A 13,113-nucleotide genomic window follows, 5' to 3' on the forward strand; every position below is an offset into this window, starting at 1 on the left:
CGCCTATCTCCGTTGTTGTATCTAGTTTAGGGTAGAGCTAGCGAAGTTTAAGATAAAGGCTATTATATAGACGTATTAGACGTTGCTCCTTAGTAGTATCTCCCTAGATATATATATATTTAAAGCATTTTATAGCGAATTTCTTAACTAGTTTATCTTTATAGTTGTCCCTTATAGTATACTAGTTTTCGTTTAACTATTTCTCTACTTTATATTTCTTAATATTAAACTCTTTTTTCAAGTATTTAGTCTATATTATTATAAATATAGTTAGTGCTACCTTCTCTATAGTAGAGAGCTACTATTTATACTACTATAACGCTAAACCTCGGAGCAGGGTCTATATCTCTATATATAGAGTCTTTTCTCTTACTAGGTAGTACCTAATAACCTAGTCTATTTACTAAACCTAAAGGTTGACGTCCCTATAGTATAGCTACTACTTATTGTACTATAGGTCCTAAGGTTCCTTAGAGTCGTTTTCCGTATTTGGCTAAAAGAGACTAGTGTCTTAAATCTTCTATTTTAATGTAGATATAGGTGCCTATAAAGATATAACGCTTCCGTTATCGGTTTTAGCCTAATGGTCTCCTTTAGCTATAGCCCTATTCGCCTTTTCAATTATAATGTTTAGGTTCTCTATTATTCTAGCTATCTAAGTAAGGAGGTTCTATATAGCGAACGTAGCTTAGGTGTCTATAGCGGTTGTTGCTTGTCTAGTAGGTCTAGCTATCTATCTAGAAGGTCTCTCTTAGGGCGGCTACTATCTATATAGTAGGCTTAGTATCTCTTAGAATAGCAAGGAGATATTAGAATCGACTAAACTATCTATACATTCTATTCTAGGGTTATAGATAACTATATTAAGTCTAAGAAGCTTAGATAAGTACTAGGATAACTAGCTTAGCGTCTATAGTAGTAGCTAAGGAACTTAGTCGAAGATATTAATTAGCTAAGCTATTAGAGATGATAAGTCTTCCTCTTTAGGCTATTAGATCTAAGGTAGTAGATTTTATAATCCTCTTAATAGCTCTTAGTAGCATCTATTAAAATTATAGCTACTAGCAATATAGATTTTATATCCTTATTAAAGAATAGTTAGTATATCCTAAGGCTTTAGTTGCTCTTAGGAGGTTAAGCTTAATAGAGTTAATAGCTAGTTCTCAATTAGATTATATCTAGTCTTTACTAATGTTTCTAGTAGTATAGCTAGTCCCAATTGCTAATCGTTAGTTCTCTAAGGTTTTAAAGTCTTTTATAGTCTCTAACTCTTTAGTACTAAGGTCTCTAGCGTCTTTTAAGTTAAGTCCTTAGTCTCTAAGGTAGTGTCTTTGATCCTAGGGTCTAGGATAAGGTTTTTACTAACTACTATTTAAACTTTGCACTTAATAGATATAAGATAGATATATAGAATATAGTTGTTAAATATCTAAGAGGGAGAATACTCTAAGATATATAGTTCTTAGGTATAGCGTTATATATAGTCGTCTCCTTCTAATACTGTTTCGAGGGATACTATAGCTTCTAGGTACTTAAGGTCTTATAGACTAATGTCAATAACCTATTAGACGTTGTAGATAACTCTAAAGTCTTTAATAAACTTAAATGTCTACTAGGCATCCCTATAGACATTTATATTTATAAGGCTTAACTTCGTCTAGTTCCTAACGCCTTAAGGGTATCTAGGGCTAGGTTAATAGTATTAGCGAAGTGAACTAGTTCGTTATATAATACGTCTTCTAAAGTTTACTCTCTTATAAAGGAGCGTTATCTACCTTAGGTGCCGCTCTATACAATTTACTAAGCGTAACTCGTAATATCTTCTAAATCGAACTTAGCTCCTTTCGATAGGAAGCAAATAGGTCCGAATCGTTAGTAGGCACCACTTGTTATATATAGATAGCCCTTAGTGACCATCTAGCGGTAAATATAAAAGGGTGAGAAAGATCAATGCCTCTTAGTCTCGTCAACTGATAAGGCAGCACTCCTAAACACTAGTATATATTACAAAAGTATATTGATGTAGTCTAGTCTTTACAAAAGGGTTGCGGACGAGGTTCTCTTTTTAAGGGGAACGCTCGTCACCCTTGACCGTGGTGCGGTTATAGGTGCCCTTGCCACAGTTGCGTGTGACACAAGGTCTCGAAGGGTGGCTAGGAGCTTAGGATAGTTGACTATATCGAAGGCTCTAGAGATATCAAGCTATAGGAGCGAAGCCGCTGCCCATTGCCTCTAGGCTTCTTGGATCTAGGCTACTACTAGCTATATCGCTAGCTTTGTAGACCTATAGGCTTTGTTGCCTATTTGTTCTTTAGAGAGTAGGCCATTGGCTTTAGCAGCCTCTACAACCCTCTTCGCTACTATTGCCTCTATAACCTTGCCGATAGTAGGTAATAGAGCGATAGGCCTATAGCTAACGGGGGTCTAGTAGGCTACTAGAGGCTTGCTAGGCTTTTGCAGTACTACCGTTTTAGCTACTTTGAAGTATAGGGGGAACTACCCTACCTATAGGCATCTAGTGGCCAATATAGCTAGGATCTGGGCTAGCGGTTGGCTATAGGCCTTAAGTAGGCCAGTAGGCAAGAGGTCTTCCCCTAGGGCCTTCTATAGGGCAGTGCCCTATAGGGCTTAGCTAATGTCTTTAGGTGTTACCTTCTGCTCGATAGTAAACTAGCTAGGCTAGTCTTAGGTAAAGCTAGGGTCTTGGATATTAGAGAGGTCGATAGGTGGGTTTAGGAAAAACTGGTCTATAAGGGCCTAGGCCTTAGCCTCGAAGGTCGTTAGGCTAGGGGCCCCCTAGGCCACTTAGAGGGCTAGCAGCTTAGGGGGGTCGATAGAGGTATAGCTCTTGAGCTAGGCCCACTTTTCTAGCCTCTATAGTAGAGCCTAGTTGTCGCTAGCCTCTTAGAGGGTAGCCCTCTAGTTAGCTGTTTTAGAGGCCTTAATAGCCTTCGATAGCGCTTTGGTAGCCCTGTTATAGCTTGCCTAATGTTTAGGGGTAGGGACTGCCTTATAGGCCCTTTTAGCTTGCCTAGCCTATTTTCAAAGATCCTAGATCTCTAGGGACTACTATAGGGCTTAGAAGCCTTAATAGGACTGTTTCTAAAAGGTGGTACGATTTGCGATAGCTTATAGCTCGGCTATTAACTTATTGAAGGCCTCCTATAGGCCCTAGGCAGTTGTAGCCTACCTAGCAAGCTCACCTGAGGTAAGCCCTATTATAATAGGCAGGGTCTTCGCTTTAGCTACTACCTCGTCTTTCCGCATTATACCCTAGGCCTACCCTATCGAATAGTTACCTTAGCACCCTCTAGGCCTAGATAATAGGGCTTCGAGGGCCTAGGGGTAGTAGTCAGACCGCCCCCTAGTATCTAGGCTATAGTAGGTGCCTTATAGGCCTATAGAGGCCCAAATGTGGTCGATAGTCGATGGCTAAGCTAGCCAACGGCCTTGGGGGGCCTAAGTTATAGCCCTATAGGGCGTATAGAGCTTAAGATCCTACTAGATAGCTAGATTGAGCAGCTCGTTGGCCCTTCGATCTAGCTAGCTATACTGGTCTCAATAAGAGTAGTAGAGGTTAAAGTCCCCCGCTAGGACTATAGGCACTATAGGGGCAGGCCGCTATAGGAGCCTGCCTAGTACCTCCTTAGAGTCTAGAGGGTTATAAACCAACTAGACCTTAAGGCCCTGCTCTAGCTAGACCTAGTACTAGAGATCCTCTGTACTATAGTCCTATTGGCTAACCCTATAGCGCTTGGTGATATATAGGGCTACCTAGGCCTTGGGCTTATAAACTAAGTAGTATTAAGAGCTTTAAAGGCAGTAGGTCAACTTGGTAAACAGGTTAATCTACAGTTCTTAGATAGCTAGGATATTAAAATCGAACTCCTTGAGCAGGGACTCGATCGCTTCTTTGCTACCCTAGGTGTTCTACAATAGGATCTATATAGTTATAGCGCTATTAGGCGGTCGAAAGTGGTTAGCTAAGTTAGGCTCTAGGCCTCTAGTTGGCTAGGTGGTTAGCTAAGTAGCTAGCTAGGCTAGCTAGCTTGAAAAGCGAAGCTCTAAGTGAGAATCGAACTTAAAAAGTTATAGTCGAGCTAGCGCTATATTAGGTCCTAAGCTATATCCTAGGTTGCAACTGCTATACTACTAGGCCTATTGCGAGGCCGTTTTAACGGCTAGGCTAAGCTAGGGCTATTAGGTTCGACTAGGTCGAGGGCAAAGATTCGACCGTTATCTCGAGACTAGTAACTAGGCCTAGCGGCTAGGGCCTAGGCAAAGGTCTAGGGTTAGTAGGCGTAGGCCTTCTAGGCCTTAGCTTTGACCTAGACCTAGGCTAGGCAGCCCCTATCCTAGGCTAAGCGCTTTCCCCTATAGGCTAGGCAGTAGGGTAGCCAAAGGCCTTTACGAGTAGAGTAGTCTATCTTAGCTTACCTACCTTCCTAGCTATAGACCTTAGTTCTATAGCTAGGGCATAGGGCTTCCTTATAGCAGTAGCATTGGATATGCCCCTACTTCCAACATTTAAAGTACTAGGTAGGGTTTAAAGTTAGCTAATATAGTTTATAGTCGAATAGCTAGGCCCTCTAAAGTAGGCCTTCTTCGTAGGCCTTTGTAGCCTTAGATTAGTTGGCTAAGGCAATAAGGATTGTAGCCCTAGTATAGCCCTTAGCTACTAGAAGCCTGAATTTAACTTTGTTAATGCTCTAGAAGCTAATCTCTTGTTGGAAAGTAGCCTCTAAGACCCCTTCTAGGTCTTTACAATGCACCTCCTTAACTAGGATTACAAAGGTCCTTGTAGCCTCTTAAGCCTATAGGCCAAAGGCCTTTAGGACCTACTTTTCCCAATTAGCCTAATACTATTCCCTAGTAGCTAGGTCTTTAAAGGTTAGAATAACATCTCTACTAGAGAGCTTCTAGGCTACTATAGCCCTATTAGGCCTTTTTAAGGCTTGGTTAACGGCTTAGATCACTTGGGCTAGGGTCCTCTTAGCTAGTTTAGCTAGTATACTAGCCCTATATATCGTAAGCTCTTTAGTAGCCCTAGGTAGGACTACCTTTTAGAGGGTAATAGAGTCCCTTAGAGGGGCGCTTATAGCTATATTAGCCTAGGTTTAGGCTTGTAGCTTCTATTAGCTAGTTTCTATAATAGCCTTTTTAACCTCTTTAGCTATAAGCTTCTATAGGCCTTGTTTAAGCAGGTTCATAGGCCTTAAGGCAGGGCCTTCGGCTTAACTACTAGCCTAGTAGGCCTCCTTTAGCTTGCTTATAATACCCTAGGCCTAGGCCTTTGCTTTAGCTAGCACTAGGGCTAGCAGGCTACTCTAGAGGCCCTGAATTTCCTTCTAGGCCTAGTAGGCCTTTAGCTAGGCCTATATGGTTAGGGGGGGGGCCGGCCTAGGCTAGCCTTCCTTCTTTAGGCGTTGCGAGGGTAGGGTTATTGGCGCCTATCGCTTAGCGGCTATAAACGGCGTTGCTAGCCGTCAGGTGTTGGCCTAGTGGGGTAGGTAGGTCATGTGAGGGCGAAAAGTCTAACCGCTAGTTGGCCGTTGCTAGATTGCCCTGTTTTCTACCACCTCCTATACTCGTGCAACGGACTGCGCGTAGTGGTGGTCGGTACAGCTGGATAGGGTATGGCGAGAGCTTTCGAACGGTGGTGGTTTTGAAGGGTTTGTCAACGTTGCGGCAAGGATGTAAGCAAGTAGAAAGAAGAGAAAAGTTTTTGAGAGCGGTGTGTAAGATTGATTAAGCGTTATATAAGGCTTAAGAATAAGTATATCGCTATTGCTCGCTTCCCTTAGGATAATAAACCAATTGTTCCTAAGGAGGTCTAGCTACTAAGTACCAAGTAGGTCGACTAGTTGCAAGGCGACGATCTTGTCGAGATAATCTAATCGATCATTACGCAACGCAATATAGCAATTAAGCAAGCTATAGCCCTACGAGTCACCTACAACGCACTGGCCAATTCGATAGTAGTGCTATTTATAAGAGTTTAGCAGTTTAAGCAAGAACAAGGCAATATCCCCGACTCTAAAGAGCTTTCTACTTTATATACCTAAGTCGAGGCACTCCTATACAATAAGATAGCTCTAGAAGACAAGAGGACAGAGCTCCTTAAGAAGATTGCTAATATAGTCGATCTACAAGGCTAAACTATACCCTTGACCTAAACTAAACCAATATAAACCGAATTGTGCTCAGAGTTATATAATCCCGATCGTCCGATCCCAACGATTGAAAAAACTCCTAAACCTACGACCTATACGAAGACTATAAAAATTACTAACTCTAAGAAGTTTATCAATAGCAAAGACCTAAAGTATTTAGTATAGAAGGCAGCTATATTTCGAAAGATCAAGGGGAACTATAAATTGTTCCTAATAAAGGATTCGAAATTCGGATATATAGTGTCTTTCAGCAGTGGCAAAGCAATAGAGGCTCTTATACCCTATTTGGAAAAAGATATAGTAAAGCCGATCACTAATCTTAACAAGCTATTCGACTTCCTAGACGGATTCTATACTGACCCTACCGAGCTCCGCTATATAAAGAATGATTTTATAGCTCTGAAAATAGGATTTATACTCTACTACAAGGTCTTTACTAAGTTTATCTACCTTACTACTAAATCTAAGAAACCTAAAGATAAGTAGAAGGAAGAGTTCTATACTCGACTCTCTTAAAGCCTCTGTTTCTAGAGAGCGAGAGATCTAGTCGACCTAAATGTTAGTTTTAACAACTTTACTCGCCTTAGTCATTAGTTCTCTCTACTCTAGAAGATAGCTAAAAAGGATTAGAAGGACGGAAAATCTAATTCACTAGGATCTAGACAACTAAACGAAGGATTAGCTCCTATAAAGAAGAAAGAAAAGACCCCTTAGCTAGATAGCTCTAATAGAGGCAAGGCTAAATTAGGATCTCCTAGGCTCTTTTAGAAGGAGCGTAATGCTCTAAAAGAGGAAGGCAAGTGCTTCTATTGCTAAGAGACTAGTTATATAAAGGCGTAGTGCCCAAAGTGTATTATAGCTATAATTAAGAAGGTAGAGGCAAACCTAGAAAAAATGATAAACTTGGTCAAAGAAAACAAGACTACCGAATTAGAAAACTAAGAGCCCTAGGGAAAGTAGACTCTAGCTTAGAGCTAGATATTAGGTTAGCAGTTACCTAGGTAGACCTTTAGTAGCTTATAGGCGGTCGGAGCCTCTTCTTCCCCTATACATTAGCTGTTAATAGAACTAGTATTACTATTACTATACTTGTTAACTCTAGAGCAAACGAATATACCTTCCTTAATCGAACTTACGTAAAGCGAATCACTAAGAAACTTAGCGTTAAGGGGATACTACTTAAAACTTCGATCTTTATAAAGGACTTCTAGGGCCGATCTATAGACCTTATCAACTTAATCCTAAGATTTGACCTCTAAATTGATAGGAGAATATAGAAGGACACCCTATTCCTAGCTCTTGATATAGGGAAAGAGCATTAGCTATTACTAGGCCAATAGTAGCTCGCTTACTATAATATTCTACTAGATGCTCACTAGTATCGATTGATCTAGCCTAAAGACAAACTATATAATCTAGAATAGAACTATATCCTTGAGATTCTTTACAACTCCCTTGTCCCTAAGGTACTAAACCCTAAATACTAAAAGGATATTAAACAGAGAGACCGAGCGATAGAGCGTTAAGATTAGCGTTAAAAGGCTTAGTAGCAACTATAAATACTAAAGTATAGAGAAATACTTTCTAAACCTTCACTTAACAAATTCTATTAATTAGTACAACCTACCGAAGATCTAGGAATATATTAATCAGTATAACCTAAGGCAAGCCTAGGATTATACCAATTAGTACAACTCAAAGTCTCTAAAATATATACCAATAGGAGCAACCTTACTAGACCTTCTGAGAAACCCCCTTAGAAAGTATTGTTCAGAGGCGTATAGGACAATAGCCTCTAGAAGATAGACTAGGCACTAAAGGGCAAGGAATTTATCCCCTTAAAGACCTATACTCGACCTATAATACCTAAAGAAGAGGAGGAATAGGCCACCTCCTAGGCAAAAGAGAGCGAACGACTATAGATTCTAGAAGGCCCGATCAAAGCTATAGTCATCTCTACTATAGCCTTTAATAAGATATTCCTTAAGGGAAACCAACAAGAGAATTCTATACTAGGATTTATTATAATCGCCTAGATCGACTAAGCTATCGAAGCTAAGAAGACTAGCAAACTCCCTAACAACAAGGACGAAGAAGTCTAAGCCTAAGTCGAGAAAGCGATTACAAAGTATCTTTACCTTATTGAATTTGCTAATGTATTCTTAAAAAAGGAATCTAACGAGATGCTACTAAAGTACAAATATAACTATAAGATTAAACTCACTAGACTGCTACTCTAACGAGTAAGCCCTCTATACTCCTATACCCTCGACTAACTAGAGACTATAAAAAAGTACTTAGTTAAGAACCTATAGAAGGGTTTTATCAAGCTGAGCGCCGCCTTATACAGCTCCCCTATACTCTTCGCTATCAAAGGAGATAGGACCTAGAGATTTTATATCGACTACCGAGCCTTAAATAAGGTCATTGTCAAAGACCGCTACCTACTACCCTACATTAATAAAACTTTACAACAACTAGGAAACACTAAAATCTTTACTAAGATCGATATCTAGTAAGCCTTCTACTAAATCCGACTTACCCCTAGAAGCGAAGACCTAACGACCTTCCGAACCTACTATAGCTAATTCCATTATAAGGTCCTACCGTTTAGCCTATATAATGGACCTACTACCTTCTAGCGATTTGTCAATTCCTAGTTCTTCGAGTACCTCGATATATTTATAACCGCCTATATCAATAACCTAATTATCTACTCTTAGAACAAAGAAGAACACTATAAATATATACGGCTCGTCCTCTAGAAACTACGCAAAGTAGGTCTCTAGGCGAATATCAAGAAATATAAATTCTATACTACTGAAACTAAGTTCCTTAGGTTTATCGTTAACACTAAAGGCGTCTAAGTAGACCTAAAGAAAATCGAGACAATAGATTCTTAGGACCGACCTACTACTATATAAGGAGTATAAGCCTTCCTTAGATTCTACAACTTTTACCACCAATTTGTCTATAAGTATAGAAGGATTTTACGTCCCCTATAGCGCCTAACTATTAAAGGAAAACTATTTAAGTGGACCAAAGAGTATAAAGAAGCCTTCTAAGAACTTAAAAGGCGAATAACTAACACCTTACTCCTTAAACACTACGACCCTACTAGAGAGAGCTAAATCGAAGTCGATATATCTGGCGGAGTCGTAGCTAGAGTCTTCTAGTAGAAATACAACGATAGTTGGTACCCTATCGCGTTCTTCTTAAAAACAATGTCTAAACTAGAAAGCAATTACCCTATCTATAACAAGGAGCTCCTTACTATCGTATATGCCGTTAAAGAATAGTACCTAATGCTACTTAGCCTTCAATAGTGGTTTAATATCTTATTCGACCACTATATATTGCAATACTTTATATAGAAGAAGCTACTTAATATACAATAAGCTAGATAGGCCAAGCTCTTCTCCGCCCTAAATTTTTAAATCGTCTACTAACCTAGCAAGCAGAACGCCATTGCCAATGTCCTGTCCTACAAAGCCAAAGAACTCGCTACCTAGAAGGAAGTCTAAGAAGCTTACTGTACCTAGACAGTCCTCTCTAAGAGCAAGCTAGACCTATAGATCTTAGAGGAACTAGAGTTACCGCCTAAGGAGCCTACTAAGTACGACTTATAGTATATAATCTATTAAATCGAAGCCAACGAATCTAAGCTATCTCGCCTATAGCAACTTAAAGGATATAAACTAGTAAATACTATCCTTAAAACGAACTAGGAGAGCAAAGCCCTAGAGAGTTTCTAGGAACTTACTTACTAGAATAATACCGACTAGGCCCTAAGTAACAGTAGCCTCCTACTAAAGGGAGGGAAGCTAATAGTTCTACTAGATAGTTACCTATAAACCTACCTACTAGCTAAGATCTATAACTAGATCTCTATAGCCTACCTAGGTAGGAATAAGATACGAGAGTTGGTCCAGAGACAATACTTCTAGCTAAGGCAAATAGGAGATATCAATAGGTTTATTTAGAATTGCTAGACCTGCCGACGTTCCTATATACCCTACAACAAGCTACTAAGCCTCCTTAAGCCTCTAGAAGTCCCTATAAGACCTTGGCAATACGTTACTATAGACTTCTATATAATGCCCTAGGACAAGTTGGGCTACAACCAAATCTTCGTTATAGTAGATCGCTTAGGGAAGCGTAGCTACTCGCTCCCCTACTATAAGACTACTATTGCCAAAGAGATAGTGCAACTCTACTACTAGTATATTTAGTATACCTATAGAGCCCTAGAATCGATCACTTTAGACTAAGGCCCTTAGTTCATCTTGGTATTTTAGGACGAGTTCTATAATATCTTTAGAATTAACTTATATCTCTCTTCTTTAGAATACCCTTAGATAGATAAGTAAACCGAAATTATAAATCAATACTTTAACTAGCGTCTACGCTCCTTCGTTAACTATTTCTAAGACAATTAGTTAGAATTACTATCTATAATAGATTTTGCTTAAACTATTTTACCCTACTCGTCTACTAGCTTCGCTCTATTCAAGGTTAAGACTAGTATACTCCCCTAGATGACCTACGATTAGTAGAAGTGTACCTAAAAGTTTAATAGCGCTAAAGATAAGCTTAATTGCACTAAAGCCTAGGAGATACTCTCTAAAATCAATTCTACTATCTAATTCGCTAGGAAAAGTATATAGAAAGCCTAGGAAGCTTAAAAGCGGTAAATGGATAAGTATCAATAGCTAGAAGAATTTAAAGTTAGTTAAAAGGTCTATATTACAAAGGGCCACTAGTAGATAAACCGACTAAGCGATAAGCTCGACTACCTAGTCGCTAGGCCTTTTCCAATTATCGCTAAGAAGAGTTATTCCTATAAGCTAAAGCTACCTAAGACCTAGAAGATATACCTAGTGTTTACCCTAGATCGACTCTAGAGGGCACCGAATAACCTATTACTAGGCTAGGAACCCTAGCCTAAGCCGCCGATTAAGGTGGATAGCGAATTGGAATAGTAAGTCGAAAAGATTCTTGCCTTTTAGATATTTAAAGAGAAACTCTAGTATCGTACTTAGTAGATCGGTTAAGGCGAGGACCCCAAGTAGTACAACGTTGCCAATTTTAAAAATATACTATACCGCCTTTGGGAATTCTATAAAGAATTCCCCTATATAACTAGACTACCTTAGCGATTGCCGTAGTAGCTAAAAGCTTATAAGGAGGATTACTTTGATAATGAACACCTAGATAATAACCTGCTAATGCCTAAAGGATAATGCGATCCAACTTAATCTAGAAGACGTTGTATATATATATAAACCCACTATAAGGTTGGGGGATAATATTTCATCCTAGCTCCCTCGTATACCTACTAGCCTAGATATAGCGTCTTGTATAGCCTAGCGAGCTATAGGGCAGATTTCCAAGTCCTATAGAACTCAATTGTATAAACTTTGTAATAAATGGGCTTGTAAGCTAATTCTTCTAATTGCCGACGGCTAGTGGAGGACTATAACGTATCCGTTGTATAGGCATAACGCTTTTTCAAGGGGGGGGTAATATAATAGTATAGTACACTAACTACCGTTATATGACTTGCGCACAGACCTGTCACGTGACCACACACTTACGTAACCTCCCGAGTTGGTGGATTTATAAGATTCGAGTCGACTTCTAGATTAGGAAGGAGGGGTTGACTTGCCGATAAGGAAGAACGTGCTAATAAGGCAAACCGCGTCTTACCCTACAACGTACAGACTTTGTAGCCCTACTGCAAATTGCAGCCCCACTGCAAATTGTCTATACGCACTACCCAAGGTATTTGAGCACAGTTTTCTACCTATATATTGATAATTTTCCTCTCTCTCCTCAGACTTGAAGTCTTCGTCAATCAAGGATCAATTTAGCTGCAGGTTCTCCAGCACTCGTTTTGCTTTGCTGTGACAGTAGTACTATAAAAGCCTAGTAAGCCTCTAGCAACCTACTAGACCCCCGCTAGCTATAGGCCTATTGCTCTACTGCCTACTATTAGTAAGGTTATAGAGGCAATAGTAGCTAAGAGAGTTATAGAGGCTGCTAAAGCCAATGGCCTACTCTCTAAAGAACAAATGGGCAATCGAGCCTATAGGTCTACAGAGCTAGTGACATAGCTAGTAGTAGCCTAGGTCTAAGAGGCCTAGAGACAATAGGCAATAGCCTTGCTTCTATAGCTTAACATCTCTAGAGCCTTCGATATAGTCAACTACTCTAGGCTCTTAGCTACCCTTTGGGACCTCGGCTACCCAAAGTGGCTAGTCCTATAGACCAAGGCCTAGCTAACTAGCTAATCGGCTATTCTCTATTTCAATAGGAGAGCTATAGAGCTTATCCCAGTGACGGCAAAGGTCCCCTAAGGCTTCCCTCTATCCCTAGTGCTATTTCTACTCTATAGTAGCACCTTATATAGGGTACTAAAGGAGAAGTATTCGTATCTAGGTCTAGTAGGGTTTACCAACGATACTGATTTATTTACCTTCGAAAGAACCTTAGAAGCCAACGCTCAGTAGCTAGAAAAAGCCTAGAATATATACCTATAGTGGGCTAGGACCTAGGGTATAGCCTTTACTATTAAAAAAAGCGAACTAGTGTATTTTAACAAGGGCCGTCGACAATAGGCTACCCTAATGCGCCTAGCCCTGTCGTAGAGGGGGAGAACTAGACCTATATAGCCTGCCTAATCAGCTAGGTTCCTTAGAGCTTAGCTTAACTAGAGGCTATAGTAGGGGGCCTATAGAATAGCTATAGAGGGCAAGCTACGAACCTAGGAGTATACTCTAACTAGGATTGCTACGAAGACTTAGGGCCTAGGCCTCGCCTAAGCTAGAGAAATCTATACCAAATATATACATAGTGCTATTGCCTATAGAGCCCCTACTACCTACACCTCTACCCCCCCCTAGGGCTAGCCCTAGGGCATTGCTAGAAGCTTAGCCAA

Source organism: Thermothielavioides terrestris, chromosome 1 (assembly GCF_000226115.1).
Source record: "Thermothielavioides terrestris NRRL 8126 chromosome 1, complete sequence".
NCBI lineage: Eukaryota > Fungi > Ascomycota > Sordariomycetes > Sordariales > Chaetomiaceae > Thermothielavioides > Thermothielavioides terrestris.